The sequence below is a fragment of the Mobula hypostoma genome, chromosome 21 (genome assembly GCF_963921235.1).
Source record: "Mobula hypostoma chromosome 21, sMobHyp1.1, whole genome shotgun sequence".
Lineage (NCBI taxonomy): Eukaryota > Metazoa > Chordata > Chondrichthyes > Myliobatiformes > Myliobatidae > Mobula > Mobula hypostoma.
The window spans coordinates 977,481-993,846 of NC_086117.1; the positions used below are offsets into that span (position 1 = coordinate 977,481).

Sequence of the window (16,366 nt, forward strand, 5' to 3'; positions counted from 1 at the left end):
GCTGATGCTGGTTGTAAAAGGCCCGTTTTCTGGTACAAGCAGCACACACAAAATGCTGGAGGAACTCAGCAGGCAAGGCAGCGTCTATGGAAAAGAGTAAATAGTCGATGTTTCAGGCCGAGACCTCAGTCCAAAACATCGACTTTTTACTCTTTTTCATAGAGGCTGCCTGGCCTGCTGAGTTCCTCCAGCATTTTGTGTGTGTTGCTTGGATTTCGGGCATCTGCAGAGTTTCTCTTGTTTTCTGGTACAAGATGTGTGAAGATGCAGGAACGAGAGGGAGGTGGGAAGGGAGTGTGCATTCTGCAGTCAAAGGTGTATCACTGACACTGGATCAACACAGCAGGAAACCTATTGGTTGGGTCCCCAACACATCCTCTTAAACAACACCGAGACCCACAGGACCGTTATGGCAACGCAACTACTCTTAAAGATTACACAGTGGGTGGGCAATTAGTTGAGAGACAGGGTCCAGGCAGCCAAATGCCATTGTATAAGCTGAACACGGATGAGGCTATTTGATGACTGCCATGAAATATCACTGGGTCACAAAGAGATGGAAGAAACAACTGTCTCCCTCTCACTGTTAGAGAAAGTCACATATAGTTAATAGGATGTGAGGCAAGCTTACCGATTCTCCATCCACTTAGGATTCTTCTTCAGGAATGTACATTACTGGGACTTCTAGTGAATTGAGGATTCTTGGGAAATGAGTACAAAGCTTTCTGATCTTGCTGCCTTTGACATATCTCCATGGTTACTGCAGGCCTCCAGCTACAGACCCAGAAGAATTCTGGCATCAGTAAACTGCAGCTAGTATAACCATATAACATATAACCATATAACAAATACGGCACGGAAACAGGCCATCTCGACCCTTCTATAGTCCGTGCCGAACTCTTACTCTCACCTAGTCCCACCGACCTGCACTCAGCCCATAACCCTCCATTCCTTTCCTGTCCATATATCTATCCAAATTAACTTTAAACGACAACATCAAACCTGCCTCAACCACTTCTGCTGGAAGCTCGTTCCACATAGCTACCATTCTCTGAGTAAAGAAATTCCCCCTCATGTTACCCCTAAACTTTTGCCCTTTAACTCTCAACTCATGTCCTCTTGTTTGAATCTCCCCCACTCTCAATGGAAAAAGCCTATCCACGTCAACTCTATCTATCCCCCTCATAAGATATTACCTCTATCAAGTCCCCCCTCAACATTCTACGCTCCAAAGAATAAAGACCTAACTTGTTCAACCTTTCTCTGTAATTTAGGAGATGAAACCCAGGCAACATTTTAGTAAACCTCCTCTGCACTCTCTCAATTTTATTGACATCCTTCCTATAATTCGGTGACCAGAACTGTACACAATATTCCAAATTTGGCCTTACCAATGCCTTACACAATTTCAACATTATATCCCAACTCCTATACTCAATGCAGTGGAGAGGACATGCTGAGAAGGCCTGAAAGGACTTGAATTTTTCAGTATCCTTCAACAGTTCACAATATAACCAATGAAGTAATTCTGAAACAGCAGTTACTGTCACGACATGGAAGATGTGTCAACTAATTTGGGTTGTCTCTGTCTCCAAGCTACAGGTCACTGTGTCTTCCCTGTGTTATAGACTGCTGTCTCTGTCCTTGACGTCCAGATCACTGTCTCTGTCCTCGAGTTACAGATCACTGTCTCACTCCCTGGGAGTGATGTGCGACAGAGGGCGAGTGCTTCTGAGGGAGGGTGAGGGCTTCTGAGGGGGGAGAGGATGTCCGGGAGAGGGAGAGGGTTTTCAAAGGAGCGGTCATGGTGGGAGCTGTTGTCATCGGAGTAGTTTGAGGCAAAGTAGTAAGGCTTTGGCTCAGCAGGGTTCCAGTGAGAACAGACAGAGGCAAGGTAAATAGGCAAGTTTATTCCTTATTTCTTATTTCATTTTTTCTGAATTAACGCTTGATAGGATAGGGGGTATGTCTGCAGAGCCAGTGTTCTGTTCTGGGTGTCAGGTGTGGGATTTCTAGGAGACTTCCAGCCTCCCCGATGGCCACATCTGCACCAGGTGCATCGAGAGGCAGCTCCTTACAGACCGTGTTAGGGAACTGGAGCTGCAGCTCGGTGACCTTCGGCTTGATAGGGAAAGTGAGGAGGTGATAGACAGGAGCTGCAGGGAGGTCGTCACCCCAAGGCTACGGGAGACAGATAAATGTGTGACTGTCAGGAGAGGGAATGGAGAGTGTCAGATTGTGGAGAGCACTCCCGTAGCCATTCCCTTCGACAATAGTATTTCATTTTGAGTACCGTTGTGGGGGATGACTTACCTGGAGGAAGCAACAGTGGCTGTGCCTCTGGCACTGGGTCGGGTCCTGTGTCTCAGAAGGACAGGAAACTGAAGAGGATGGCAGCAGTAACAAGGGACTCTATAGTCAGGGGACAGATAGACGATTCTGCGGGTGTGAAAAGGAAACACGGATGGTAGTTTGCCTCCCAGGTGCCAGGGTCTGTGATATTTCAGAACACATCCACAATATCCTGAAAATGGAGGGTGAGCAGCCAGAGGTCGTGGTACATATTGGTACTAATGACACAGCAAGAAACACGGAGGAGGTCCTGAAAACAGAATACAGCGAGTTAGGAAGGAAGCTGAGAAGCAGGACCTCAAGGGTAGTAATCTCAGGACTGGAGCCTGTGCCACATGACAGTGATGATAGGAATAGAATGAGGTGGTGGATAAAAGCGTGGCTAATGAGTTGGAGCAGGGGGCAGGTCTTCAGATTTCTGGATCATTGGGACCTCTTCTGGGCAGATGTGACCTGTACAAAAAGGGACAAGTTGCACTTGAATCTGAGGGGCCCACATCCTTGTGGGGAGGTTTGCTAAAGATGTTGGGAGTGGTTTAAACTAATATGGCAAGGGATGGGAATCAGTATGATAGAGCTGAGGATGAGCCAACAGGTTTACAAGTAGATAATGTAATATATAATATGAATGTAAGGAAGGACGAGCCAATGATTGGTTTCAACTACAGTCAGAGTAAAGAGTTAAGTTGTTCCACAGAGGCAAAATTCATAAGGGCAAAGAATGCACTGAAGATGCAGTATTTAAATGCATGTAGCATTCGGAATAAGGGAGATGAACACGTGGTGCAATTAGAGATTAGTCAGTATGACGTTGTGGGTATCACTGAGTCGTAGCTGAGAGAAGGTCATAGTTGGGGGTTTAACATCAAAGGATATGCCACAGGCAGCTGTGGAGGCCAGGTGGTTGGGTGTATTTAAAGCAGAGATTGATCCGTTCTCGATCGGACATGGCATCAAAGGTTACAGGGAGAAGGCTGGGATCTGGAGTTCAGGAGGAGATTAAAAAAAAATCAGCCATGATTGAATGGTGGAGCAGACTTAATGGGCCAGATGGCCTAATTCTGCTCCCATGTCTTATGGTCTTATGGATATATTTTGTACTGAAAGAACAGGTAGGAAGCTGTAGGTGGTGATGTGGCTCGACCAGTATGAGATGGAATTATATCTCTAGAAAGAGATGACATAGGGTCAGAAAATGTGGAATCTCTGTGGGTGGAGTTAAGAAATTACAAGGTTAAAAAAAACATTTTGGGAATCATATATAGGCGCCCAAGACCAAGGTGTGGAGTTGAGATTGCAAAGGGAGCTGGAAAGGGCATGTAATAAGGGTAATGTCACAAATGTAATGGGGGACTTCAATATGCAAGGGGATTGGGAAATCAGATTGGTATCAAATAGCAAGAGAGAGAGCACTTGTTGAATGCCTACCGGATGGCTCGTTACAGCAGCTTGTTCTTAAGCCTACTAGGGAAAGGTTATCTTCGACTGGGTGTTGTGTAATAACCCAGAGTTTATTAGTCAGCTTAACATAAAGGAACCCTGAGGAGGCAATGACCATAATATGATTGAATTCATACTGTAACTTGAGAGGGAGAAGAATAAGTCACATAAATCAGCATTGCAAGAGAATAAAGGGAATTACAGTCATGAGAGAGGAGCTTGCCTAGGTGGATTGGAGGGGGATACTGGTGGGGATGTTGGCAGAGCAGAGATGGCTGGTTTCTGGGGATAGTTCACAAGGCACAGGATAGATATGTCCCACAGAAGAATTAGTTCTCAAATGGCAGGGGTAGGCAACCGTGGCCAACAAGGGAAGTTAAGGACTGCATGAAAGCCAAGGAAAGGGCATGTAAGGTAGCAAAAGTGAATGAGAAATTAGATTATTGGGAAGCTTTTAAAATCCAACAAAAGGCAACTAAAGAAGCTATAAGAAGGGAAAAGGTGAAATATGAGGGCAAACTAGCTGATAATATAAAGCAGGGTACTAAAAGTTTTTTCAGTTATGTAAAGAATAAAAGGGAGATGAGAGTTGATATTGGACCATTGGAAAAATGATGCTGGTGAGATAGTAATGGGGGATATAGAAATGGCAGACGAACTTAATGGATACTTTGCATCTGTCTTCACTGTGGAAGACACTAGCAGTGTGCCAGAGGTCCGTGAGTGTCAGGGAGCAGGAGAGAGTGCTATTGTTATTACAAAGGAAAAAGTGCTGGGCAAACTGAAAGGTCTTAGGGTGGATAAGTCACCAGATGGACTACAACCCAGAGTCCTGAGAGAGGTTGCAGAAGAGATAACGGATGCATTGGTCATGATCTTTCAAGAATCACTTGATTCTGGCATGGTCTCGGAGGATTGGAAAATTGCAAATGTCACTCCGCTCATTAAGAAGGGAAGGAGGGAAAAGAAAGGAAATTATAGGCCAGTTAACCTAACCTCAGTGGTTGGGAAAGTGTCGGAGTCCATTATTAAGGATGTGGTTTTGAGGTTCTTGGAGACTAATAATAAAATAAGTCAAAGTCAGTATGGTTTCTGTGAAGGAAAATCTTGCCTGACAAATCTGTTAGAATTTTTTGAGGCAGTAACAAGCAGGGTGGACAAAGGAGAGGCAGTGGATGTCATTTACTTGGATTTTCAGAAGGTATTTGATAAGGTGCCTCACATGAGGCTGCATAACAAGATAAAATCCAATGGCGTTACAGGAAAGATACTGGCATGGATAGAGGAATGGCTGACAAGCAGGAGTCAACAAGTAGGAATAAAAGGGGCCTTTTCTGGTTGGCTGCCAGAGACTAGTGGTTTTCCTCAGAGGTCAGTATTGGGACCGCTGCTTTTCACATTGTTTGTCAATGATTTAAATAGTGGAATTGATGGCTTTGTGGCAACGTTTGTGGATGATATGATGATAGGTGGAGGGGCAGGTAGTGCTGAGGAAGCAATGCAATTGCAGAAGGACTTAGACAAGTTAGAAGAATTGGCAAAAAAGTGGCAGATAGAATACAGTGTTGGGAAATGTATGATAATGCATTTTGGTAAAAGGAACAATAGTACAGACTATTATCTAAATGGAGAGAAAATTCAAATATCAGAGGTGCAGAGGGACTTAGGAGTCCTCGTGCAAGACTCCCAGAAGGTTAATTCACAGTTGAGTCTGTGGTAAAGAAGGCAAATGCAACGTTGGCATTTATTTCAAGGGGAATAGGATATAAAAGGAAGGAGATAATGCAGAAACTTTATAATACACTAGTTAGGCCACACGGAGTATTGTCAACAGTTTTGGATCCCTTATCTCAGAAAGGATGTGTTGTCATTGGAGAGAGTCCAGAGGAGGTTCACGAGGATGATTCCAGGAATGAAAGGGTTAACATATGAGGAGTGTTTGGCAGTTTTAGGCCTGTACTCTCTGGAAATTTAGAAGAATGCACAGGGATCTCATTGAAACTTATCAAATGTTGAAAGGGCTAGACAGGGAGGATGTGGAGAGGATGTTTTCTCTGGTGAGGGTGTCCATAAATAGAGGACACAGCCTCAACATTGAGGGGTGACCTTTTACAGAAGAAGTAAGGAGGAATTTTTTTAGCCAAAGAATGGTGAATCTGTGAAAGGCTCTGCCATAGACTGCGGTGGAGGCCAAGTCTGTGGGTATATTTAAAGTGGATAGGTTCCTGATCAAGGGATCTGGTGGGAGGGCGGCTGTATGGGGTTGAATGGGATTCGGGATCAGCCTTGATGAAATGGTGGAGCAGGCTCAATGGGCTGAATGGCCACATTGCGCTGCTATGTCTTATGCTCCTGTGGTCCAAGGGAGGGAAAAGATGTCCAAAAGAGGGAGAGGATGTCTGAGAGGGAGAGGGCTTCTGAGGGAGCAAGAGGAGGTTTGAGAAGAGGGGAGAGTATTTGAGGGAAGGGGAGGATGTTTGACAGAAGGTGAGAGTGTTTGAGGGAGAGGGACTCATACACTTGAGATATTGGATAGGTGGGGAGGGGATGAGGGGAGAGAATGTCACGGGAAGGGTGGGAGTGTTTGAGGGAGGTAGAGCCCGTTTGAGGGAGAAGGAGTCTGAAACATGAGACGTTGGGTGAAGGGAATGTGGGGTTGAGGTGAAGAGTGCTTCTGAGGGAGGGAGAGAATGGTTGATGGAGGGGGAAGTATGTTCGCGGGAGGGAGAGGATGGTTGATGGAGGGGGAAGGATGTTTGAGGGAGGGGGAAGGATGTAGGGTGGGGGGGTATGGAGGGAGAGGACATCTGAGTCCCAGCGGGAAGTGTAATCCTTTCCTTCACTGTGTGACACTCGAGAAAGCAGAACTGACAGTAACAGACGATCAGTGCTGAACACATTCAGAGATTTGATGTGACACAGCTTATTCAATCAAATGATAATTCACAGGGATCTGTGCCTAACTGGTCCCAAATGTTGTGGGGTAAGTTTGAGGCCCAGTTTTGTAGTGAACCACATGTGCCTCCACAATACAGGGACACAGAATTGGCAGATGTGCTTTAAATTGTAAATAACTCTGCAAGCCAACTACCCCAGTCTGTGAGTTTGGTTATGGCTGTGATGTTCACAAAGAAAGGCTGGGCCATTCCCTAGCACATTGTGAGGTTGTAATCACTGCCAACTGTCCGCCTCTAATCAACTCCAGCTGGAAACCAGTTGCCACAGTAGATGAGGTCACAGGCAGACACTCTGCCAGTCTGTTACTTCCTGAACAATCAGTGCATCCAGACACAATCTTGGCTCACAGACCTTAAATGCACCAAATCTGGGACCTAGACAGGAGGCAGGAAATCCCTTGCACTGAATACCACAGCGATGGAAAAAGAGAGAACGATTACAGGAGTTACAGATGGTGATATAAATTAATCTCAAGAGTCATCTCTTAACGTTAACACAGGGTGAGCCCTGGGTATAACAGAAGGTGCACACAACAGCAAGACACAATGGCTCTCAAAACAGACACCAACTAATGAAGGAAATGTTTACTAGGATTCGAACCCATTGCAGGGCCACCCAAATACTTAAGTAGAACCTATTTGCACAGTGCAGATATTCATTTTCAATGTGGATACATCTTCCACAACATTTGAAAAACAACATCCTAAATGCTATAACTCAGGCTGAATTACTTCCTGATCCCTCTGCTGGTCGACCACTCACCGTGCCGGGAGTTCCAGTATTGAATGTTGGCTGTTTACCTGGGTGACGTTGGTGCTGGAGTGTCTACAGTAACGTAGACCTTAAACATGAGATCCTGCAGATGCTGGAAATCCAGAGCAACACACACAAAACGCTGGATGAACTCAGCAAGTCAGGCAGCGTCTATGGAGGGGAATAAACGGTCAACAATTTGGACCTGATGAGAGGTCTCACCTCAGAACTTCGACTGTATATTCCCCTCCATAGATACTGCCTGACCAGCTGAGTTCCTTCAGCGTTGCATCTCTGATCAGAGGGCAGGATAGCAGTTTTATTCATCATTGTGCACAGTGAATAATTGTTTTTCAACCAGCATGCACATAGTAAGTGAGTTTGCAAGACTCAAGTTATTAATAGAACACCAAAGAGTTAGATATATCACTAAATGCTGGAGCAAGTGAGAGAGAAGGCATGAAATTGTTGAACAGTAACGATGAAATACTGGAGCAGACATTGAACCACAGCCTCTGTGTGTGGAGCAGAGAGAGGAGAAAAGGTAGACAATATTGCTAACCACACCTGGCCCCTGCAACATAAACGGCCTTCCTCTGAATGAGATGACAGGGATCTCACTCACAGCTCACATCTACCTGTGATACTCTATTTCTTTGACCACTCTTCCCTGTCCGTCACTGCTATGAACAGACAAGTTGGGTGCACTGATACTGAAAGGCCTGGATGGGGTTGAATTGCAGAGATGATCTCCATCAGCAGGAGGGTCTAGGAATGAGGAATCGCCTCAGAATAAAGGAACAATCCTTTACAACTGGACTTAGGAGGAACTGATTCAGCCAGAGGGTGGTGAATCTGTGAAATTCATTGCCACAGATGGCTGTAGAGGTCAAGTCATTAGGGGTATTTAAGGCAGAGATTCTTGATTAGTAAGTGGGTTAAGGGTTATGGAGAGATGGCGAGAGATTGGTGTTGGAAAAAAATCAGCCATGATGGAATGGAGGATCACACTCAATGGGCCGAATGGCCTAATTCTGCTGCGATATGTAATGGCCACACTTGAGTGCGGCCGCTCTGATATGAAATAAAACTAACAAACGCTGCAGATACTTAACAGGTCAGGCAGCATCTGTGGAGATGGATCTTGAGTTCATGTTTCAGATTCTTAGAACTGGAAAGGTGCCAAAACAATCCTGTTTTTGATGATTGAGCAGAGAGAGGAGAGGTGAAGGGCATAGAGGGAGTGTCTGTGGCAGGATGGAAGCATGCTGGTCCTTGCATGCCCATGCTGCCTGTATTGCGTGTAAGAGGTTGTTAATCCCAGCAAATCCATCAGCACAAAGTGTGAAGGGAAGAAGATGAAAGAGGGCAATAGAGACAAAAATGTGCTGGAATGGTATATTCTATAGGTAAGTACAAACTGGCCGACAGTTCACATCTACCTGTAGAACCCATTCTCAGTCCGTTACACTGAATGCTGAAAGGCCTGGATAGAGTAGTGGTGGAGCAGAGGTCTGCATCATTAGGAAAGTCATATATCAATAGGTAGATATGAATTCACCCACAGTTGATGTCTATCTACAGGAGCTGACTCTGTCTCTTTGACCACTCAGGACCTTGGAGAGTTGGACCTCTGAGGCGTCAGATAACTCATGAAGGAAGAGACTGGCTCCATTCCCTAAAGCATCTTCTGTACCAACCAGTGGGGCCTGAGAAGTCCGGTTTGTGGCCAAACTTTACCATCGCAGTCACCAGCTGTACAGCAGTGACCTGACTTTCACATACCTTCACTCCTCATGGTACAGCAGCACACACAAACTGCCGAAAGAACTCAGCAGCTCAGGCAATATCTATGGAGAGGAATGAATAGTTGATGTTTATTCCCCTCTGAATGTGCTGCATCACTTGCTGAGTTCCTCCAGCATTTCATGCCTACCTGTAGAATAGACATTTTTCCTCCACCTACAGACTGGGTGTTGGGGGCATTACAAAAGTGGGGACAGGTGTTAGAGCAGGTTACAGAGATGAGAAGTGGTTCTTGGGGGGAGTTACAGGCATTGGTACTGGGTTAGGGAGAGGTTACAGAAATGAGAACTGCGGTTGGAGGCTCTGGAAGGCACAGGTGAGAGATTGTGGAGAACAGCGGTGCTCCTGGGGGCCAGAGGTGAGCCAGCACACCTGCAGCTGAGTACGCAGGATACTGGGAAATACAAGAGCAAGGATTAGGTATGTCTGGTGATGATCTCTCGACATTGTGTGTGTGGGGATCGCAGGAGCCACCAATTCTGGACGTCCATCAGGAGGATTGTTTACAACAGCAAGGGACCATAAAACATAGGAGCAGAATTAGGCCATTTGGCCCATTGAGTCTGCTCCACCATTCCACCGTGGCTGATTTCATTTTCCCTCTCACCTCATTCTCCTGCCTTCTCCCCATAACTTTTGATACCCTGACTAATCAACCTCCAGTTTAAGTATACAAACACAAGGAAATCTGCAGATGCTGGAATTTCAGGCACCGCACTTAAAAGTTGCTGGTGAACGCAGCAGGCCAGGCAGCATCTCTAGGAAGAGGTACAGTCGACGTTTCAGGCCGAGAGCCTTCGTCAGGACTAACTGAAGGAAGAGTTAGTAAGAGATTTGAAAGTTGGAGGGGAAGGGGGAGATCCGAAATGATAGGAGAAGACAGGAAGGGGAGGGAAGAGCCAAGAGCTGGACAGGTGATTGGCAAAAGGGATATGAGAGGGTTATGGGATGGGAGGCCTAGGGAGAAAGAAAGGTGGGGAGCCCAGAGGATGGGCAAGGAGTATAGTGAGAGGGAGGAAAAAAGAGAGAAAAAGGGGGGAAAATAAATAAATAAATAGATAGATAGATAGATAAATAAATAAGGGATGGGGTACGAAGGGAAGGAGGGGCATTAATGGAAGTTAGAGAAGTCAATGTTCATGCCATTGGGTTGGAGATATTTAATTTTTAAGTCACTCAGTTATTAAGGGGGAGGGGGGAAGCCCAGAGGATGGGCAAGGGGTATAGTGAGAGGGACAGAGGGAGAAAGAGAGAGAGAAAGAGAGAGAGAGAGAGAGAGAGAAATTAATTTTATATATATATATATTAAAAAAATAATAATAAATAAATAACGGATGGGGTGCGAGGGGGAGGTGGGGTATTAGCAGAAGTTAGAGAAGTCAATGTTTATGCCATCTGGTTGGAGGCTACCCAGACGGAATATAAGGTGTTGTTCCTCCAGCCCGAGTGTGGCTTCATCTTTACAGTAGAGGAGGCCGTGGATAGACATGTCAGAATGGGAATGGGATGTGGAATTAAAATGTGTGGCCACTGGGAATCCTGCTTTCTCTGGTGGACAGAGCGTAGGTGTTCAGCAAAACAATCTCCCAGTCTGTGTCGGGTCTCGCCAATATATAGAAGGCCACATCGGGAGCACCAGATGCAGTATATCACCTCTGGGCTTCCCCCCTCCCCCTTTCTTTCTCCCTGGGCCTCCTGTCCCATGATCCTCTCATATCCCCTTTGCCAATCACCTGTCCAGCTCTTGGCTCCAACCCTCCCCCTCCTGTCTTCTCCTATCATTTTGGATCTCCCCCTCCCCCTCCCACTTTCAAATCTCTTACTAGCTCTTCTTTCAGTTAGTCCTGACGAAGGGTCTCAGCCCGAAATGTCGACTGTACCTCTTCCTTGAGATGCTGCCTGGCCTGCTGCGTTCACCAGCAACTTTTAAGTGTGTTGCTTCCAATTTAAGTATAACCCTTTGGCCCATGATGTCATTAGGATAGAAAAAGCAAGAATAAAGTAAGGAAAGAACTTTCTGGCCTAGCAGTGCTTTCTGAAGCTCATTAGGTGAAGGGTACAGGGATAATCCTCACCCCTCTGTCCTGACGCTGAGAGAGGCTGGTGCTAACAAGTGGGAAAATCCACCATTTTCAGAGAATTTCAAACTAGTTTATTAACTAGCACAGACTTGTTCTAAAGCAGATTGAATATCAGCCAGACAAATCAGGAACTCACCATTTCAGCAGCCAGAATGAAGAGGGTTAAGGTAGTCTCTGGAATGTCCAGCAAGCTTTGTGGTCTAACTTGAGAGAGGTAGCTTAGTAACCACAAAATACAAAGCAGTAACCAGGCGATGGAAAGCTGGTTGTCGCAGAGCGAGTTGTCATGTTTTTAAGGACACATGCATAGTTATTTAACCACAGAACGTCATCTCCATTTACAGTTTCCACTTGGATTTAGTTTGGTAGCACTGGGGACAGAAAAACAGTGACTTAGTCAAGGGACTGGTCACTTTGTGCAGTTTCTTCAGCTCTTCCTGTCACCTTATTTTCTGCAGCCTCATACTATCCTACAACACTACCAGGAACAGCTTAAACGTGTACAAAGAAGGCTTGAAACACCAGTCTCAGTTTAATAGTGAAGTTTTGCCTGATCCCACAGGTAGTTAAATCCATTCCGCTGTACTCACTGAGCGACAGTGCGCGACAAACAGATTACAGTACAGACTGGCTCCGATTTCTACCCTGTTCAAGTCCGCCGGGCCTCAGGTGAGCCGTGTGCAGCTGAGCAGCTGGGGACCAGAGGAACTCCATTCTATGGCACACCCCGGCCTCTGGCACGTTTCCAGCACTGAAATCCCACAAAGCCAACAGGCTCATTGCTGCACAACAGGGAGGAACAGCCAATGGAGGGAGCCGTGAATTCCAGACAAAGGCTTAGGTAGTTCATTAGGCTCGACACATTTGTTCAGAACCACAGATCCGTGCCTGCCCCCTGCTTGCGGAGCGGCAGATACAGGCGGGGGCTCTCTCCAGAGGTTCATATCAGAGTTAAAGAAACCCACAGGCAACTCGGGAACAAAAAGGACGGTCTGGGGAGGCTACAGTCACAGACAGGCTCATCAAGCAAAGCTACAGGAAGGGAAGTGATTCACGCTTCCCGTGAGTTGTCAAGTGCTCAGCAGTAAAGATAGTTTCTGTTTCCTCCGCTTGCATTTCGAAGCTTTATTGGTGATCAGCCACAATCAAATATGTGAATTTTAAAACTAAAGAGCAGATTCTGTAATCTAGTGTGAATCAGGGAGATTAAAACAACGGCCACACACACACACAGTCACAACACACACATACAGACACACATTCACAACACACACAGACACACACATTCACAACACAGTAACAACACACACACACATTCACAACACAGTCACCACAGACAGACAGACACACACACACATTCACAACACAGTAACAACACACACACACATTCACAACACAGTCACCACAGACAGACAGACAGACACACACACACACACACACACACACACACACACACACACACACACACACAATTTCCAGTCTCTGCGGAGTCAATTGTGTTTAGGACTAACACGTCACATGGTACCCTGGGCCATTAACACTCCACACGCCAATCCGAAGATTCACCAGGTGCTTCTTCGGAAGACTGTTCTGATGCAAATTCACCCATAAACTGATTCTCACGACAACTTGGCCTACTGCGTTCACCGGCAACTTTGATGTGTGTTGCTTGAATTTCCAGCGTCTGCAGATTTCCTCGTGTCTCACGACAACTTGTATGGCAGGGGGAGGGGACTGGAAGGAGAGCCGGCTGGCAGGAAGGGAAGAGAAGGGGGTGGGGGAGAAAGGGGAAGTGGGTGTGTCATGGGCATACAGGACTGTCAGTTCCAGAGGAGGGATGGGTCAGTCATAAAACAGAGGAGCAGAATTAGGTCACTCATCCTGTTGAGTCTGATCCACCATTCTATCATGGCTGACCTATTATCCTTTAACCCCATTCTCTGGGCTTTTCCCCGTAACCTTTGACGCCCTGACTAATCAACAACCAATCAACCTCTACTTTAAATATTCCCAATGGCTTGGTTTTCATAGTCACCTGTGACAATGAATTCCACAGATTCACCGGCCTCTAGCTAAAGAAAGTACCTCATATCTATCCTATCCCTGTATCCCTCTTATCCCTGTATTCTGAGGCTGTGCCCTCTGGTCCTAGATTCCCTCACTATCAGAAACATCCTCTCCACATCCACTCTGTCCAGACCTTCCAATATTCGATAGATTTCAATGAGATTCACACCCCCTCCCCATCCTCATTCTTCTAAATTCCGGTGAGTATCGCCCGGAACCATCAAACACTCCTTATACATTAACCCTTTCATTCCCAGAGTCATTCTCGTGAACCTCTTCTGAAGCCTCTTTACTTAGATAAGGGGCTCAAAACAGCTCACAATACTTCAAATGTGGTCTGACTAAAGACTTTTAAAGCCTCGGTGTCACATGCTTGCTCTTGTATTCCAGTCCTCTCAAAATGAATGCTAACATTTGCCTTCATCACCACCAACTCAGCCTCCAAGTTACCCTTTGGGGAATCTTGCACAAGGACTCCCATGACCCTTTATGCCTCTGGTTTTTGAATTTCCTCCTTGTTTGGAAAATAGTCTGTTTCTTTATTCCTTCTACCAAAGACCATGACCAAACACTTCCCTACAATATCCCTACACCTGCCACTTCTTTGTGTGTTCTCCCTATCTGACAAAGCCCTTCTGCAGACTCTCCACTTTCTCAACATAACCTGCCCTTTCATCTATCTTTGAATTGTCTGCAAACATCAATTCCGGGAGTGGGTGTGGGGAGTGATTGGAGAGTTTGTGATGGTGGGAGTGGGTGTGGGGAGTGATTGGAGGGTTTGTGATGGTGGGAGTGGGTGTGGGGAGTGATTGGAGGGTTTGTGATGGTGGGAGTGGGTGTGGGGAGTGATTGGAGGGTTTGTGACGGTGGGAGTGGGTGTGGGGAGTGATTGGAGGGTTTGTGATGGTGGGAGTGGGTGTGGGGAGTGATTGGAGGTTTGTGACGGTGGGAGTGGGTGTGGGGAGTGATTGGAGGGTTTGTGACGGTGGGAGTGGGTGTGGGGAGTGATTGGAGGGTTTGTGACAGTGGGAGTGGGTGTGGGGAGAGATTGGAGGGTTTGTGACGGTGGGAGTGGGTGTGGGGAGTGATTGGAGGGTTTGTGACGGTGGGAGTGGGTGTGGGGAGTGATTGGAGGGTTTGTGACGGTGGGAGTGGGTGTGGGGAGTGATTGGAGGGTTTGTGACAGTGGGAGTGGGTGTGGGGAGAGATTGGAGGGTTTGTGACGGTGGGAGTGGGTGTGGGGAGTGATTGGAGGGTTTGTGATGGTGGAGCTGGGTGTGGGGAGTGATTGGAGGGTTTGTGATGGTGGGGATTGGAGGGTTTGTAACGGTGGGAGTGGGTGTGGGGAGTGATTGGAGGGTTTGTGACGGTGGGAGTGGGTGTGGGGAGTGATTGGAGGGTTTGTGACGGTGGGAGTGGGTGTGGGGAGTGATTGGAGGGTTTGTGACGGTGGGGCTGGGTGTGGGGAGTGATTGGAGGGTTTGTGATGGTGGGGATTGGAGGGTTTGTGATGGTGGGAGTGGGTGTGGGGAGTGATTGGAGGGTTTGTGATGGTGGGAGAGGGTGTGGGGAGAGATTGGAGGGTTTGTGATGGTGGGAGTGGGTGTGGGGAGTGATTGGAGGGTTTGTGATGGTGGGAGTGGGTGTGGGGAGTGATTGCAGGGTTTGTGATGGTGGAGCTGGGTGTGGGGAGTGATTGGAGGGTTTGTGATGGTGGGGATTGGAGGGTTTGTGACAGTGGGGCTGGGTGTGGGGAGTGATTGGAGGGTTTGTGATGGTGGGAGTGGGTGTGGGGAGTGATTGGAGGGTTTGTGACGGTGGGAGTGGGTGTGGGGAGTGATTGGATGGTTTGTGTCGGTGGGAGTGGGTGTGGGGAGTGATTGGAGGGTTTGTGATGGTGGGAGTGGGTGTGGGGAGTGATTGGAGGGTTTGTGACGGTGGGAGTGGGTGTGGGGAGCGATTGGAGGGTTTGTGACGGTGGGAGTGGGTGTGGGGAGTGATTGGAGGGTTTGTGACGGTGGGAGTGGGTGTGGGGAGTGATTGGAGGGTTTGTGACAGTGGGAGTGGGTGTGGGGAGTGATTGGAGGGTTTGTGATGGTGGGAGTGGGTGTGGGGAGTGATTGGAGGGTTTGTGACGGTGGGAGTGGGTGTGGGGAGTGATTGGAGGGTTTGTGACGGTGGGAGTGGGTGTGGGGAGTGATTGGAGGGTTTGTGATGGTGGGAGTGGGTGTGGGGAGTGATTGGAGGGTTTGTGACGGTGGGAGTGGGTGTGGGGAGTGATTGGAGGGTTTGTGAGGGTGGGAGTGGGTGTGGGGAGTGATTGGAGGGTTTGTGACGGTGGGAGTGGGTGTGGGGAGTGATTGGAGGGTTTGTGATGGTGGGAGTGGGTGTGGGCGGTGATTGGAATGTTTGTGACGGTGGGAGTGGGTGTGGGAAGTGATTGGAGGGTTTGTGACGGTGGGAGTGGGTGTGGGGAGTGATTGGAGGGTTTGTGATGGTGTGAGTGGGTGTGGGGAGTGATTGGAGGGTTTGTGACGGTGGGAGTGGGTGTGGGGAGTGATTGGAGGGTTTGTGACGGTGGGAGTGGGTGTGGGTAGTGATTGGAGGGTTTGTGACGGTGGGAGTGGGTGTGGGGAGTGATTGGAGGGTTTGTGACGGTGGGAGTGGGTGTGGGGAGTGATTGGAGGGTTTGTGACGGTGAGAGTGGGTGTGGGGAGTGATTGGAGGGTTTGTGATGGTGGGTGTGGGGAGTGATTGGAATGTTTGTGACGGTGGGAGTGGGTGTGGGGAGTGATTGGAGGGTTTGTGACGGTGGGAGTGGGTGTGGGGAGTGATTGGAGGGTTTGTGATGGTGTGAGTGGGTGTGGGGAGTGATTGGAGGGTTTGTGACGGTGGGAGTGGGTGTGGGG

The 16,366-nt window shown here is 47.6% G+C and overlaps 1 protein-coding gene across 8 annotated transcripts in view; it reads right to left on the reverse strand.

Moving 5' to 3' along the window:
• The window catches only part of LOC134359725 (microtubule organization protein AKNA-like), a 136,934-nt gene extending 124,523 nt beyond the window's left edge, over nt 1-12,411 (reverse strand). For 4 of the 8 annotated variants that reach the window (XM_063073253.1, XM_063073252.1, XM_063073247.1 and 1 more), the window contains exon 1: nt 7,513-7,783. The gene's annotated coding sequence lies outside the window, so the exon portion shown is untranslated. Of the gene's footprint in view, nt 1-631; nt 775-2,313; nt 2,603-7,512; nt 7,784-11,526 lie in introns of those variants that run through there. The other 4 variants (XM_063073251.1, XM_063073249.1, XM_063073248.1 and 1 more) reach the window with 4 other exon arrangements.
• Between the last annotated feature and the right edge of the window lie 3,955 nt (nt 12,412-16,366).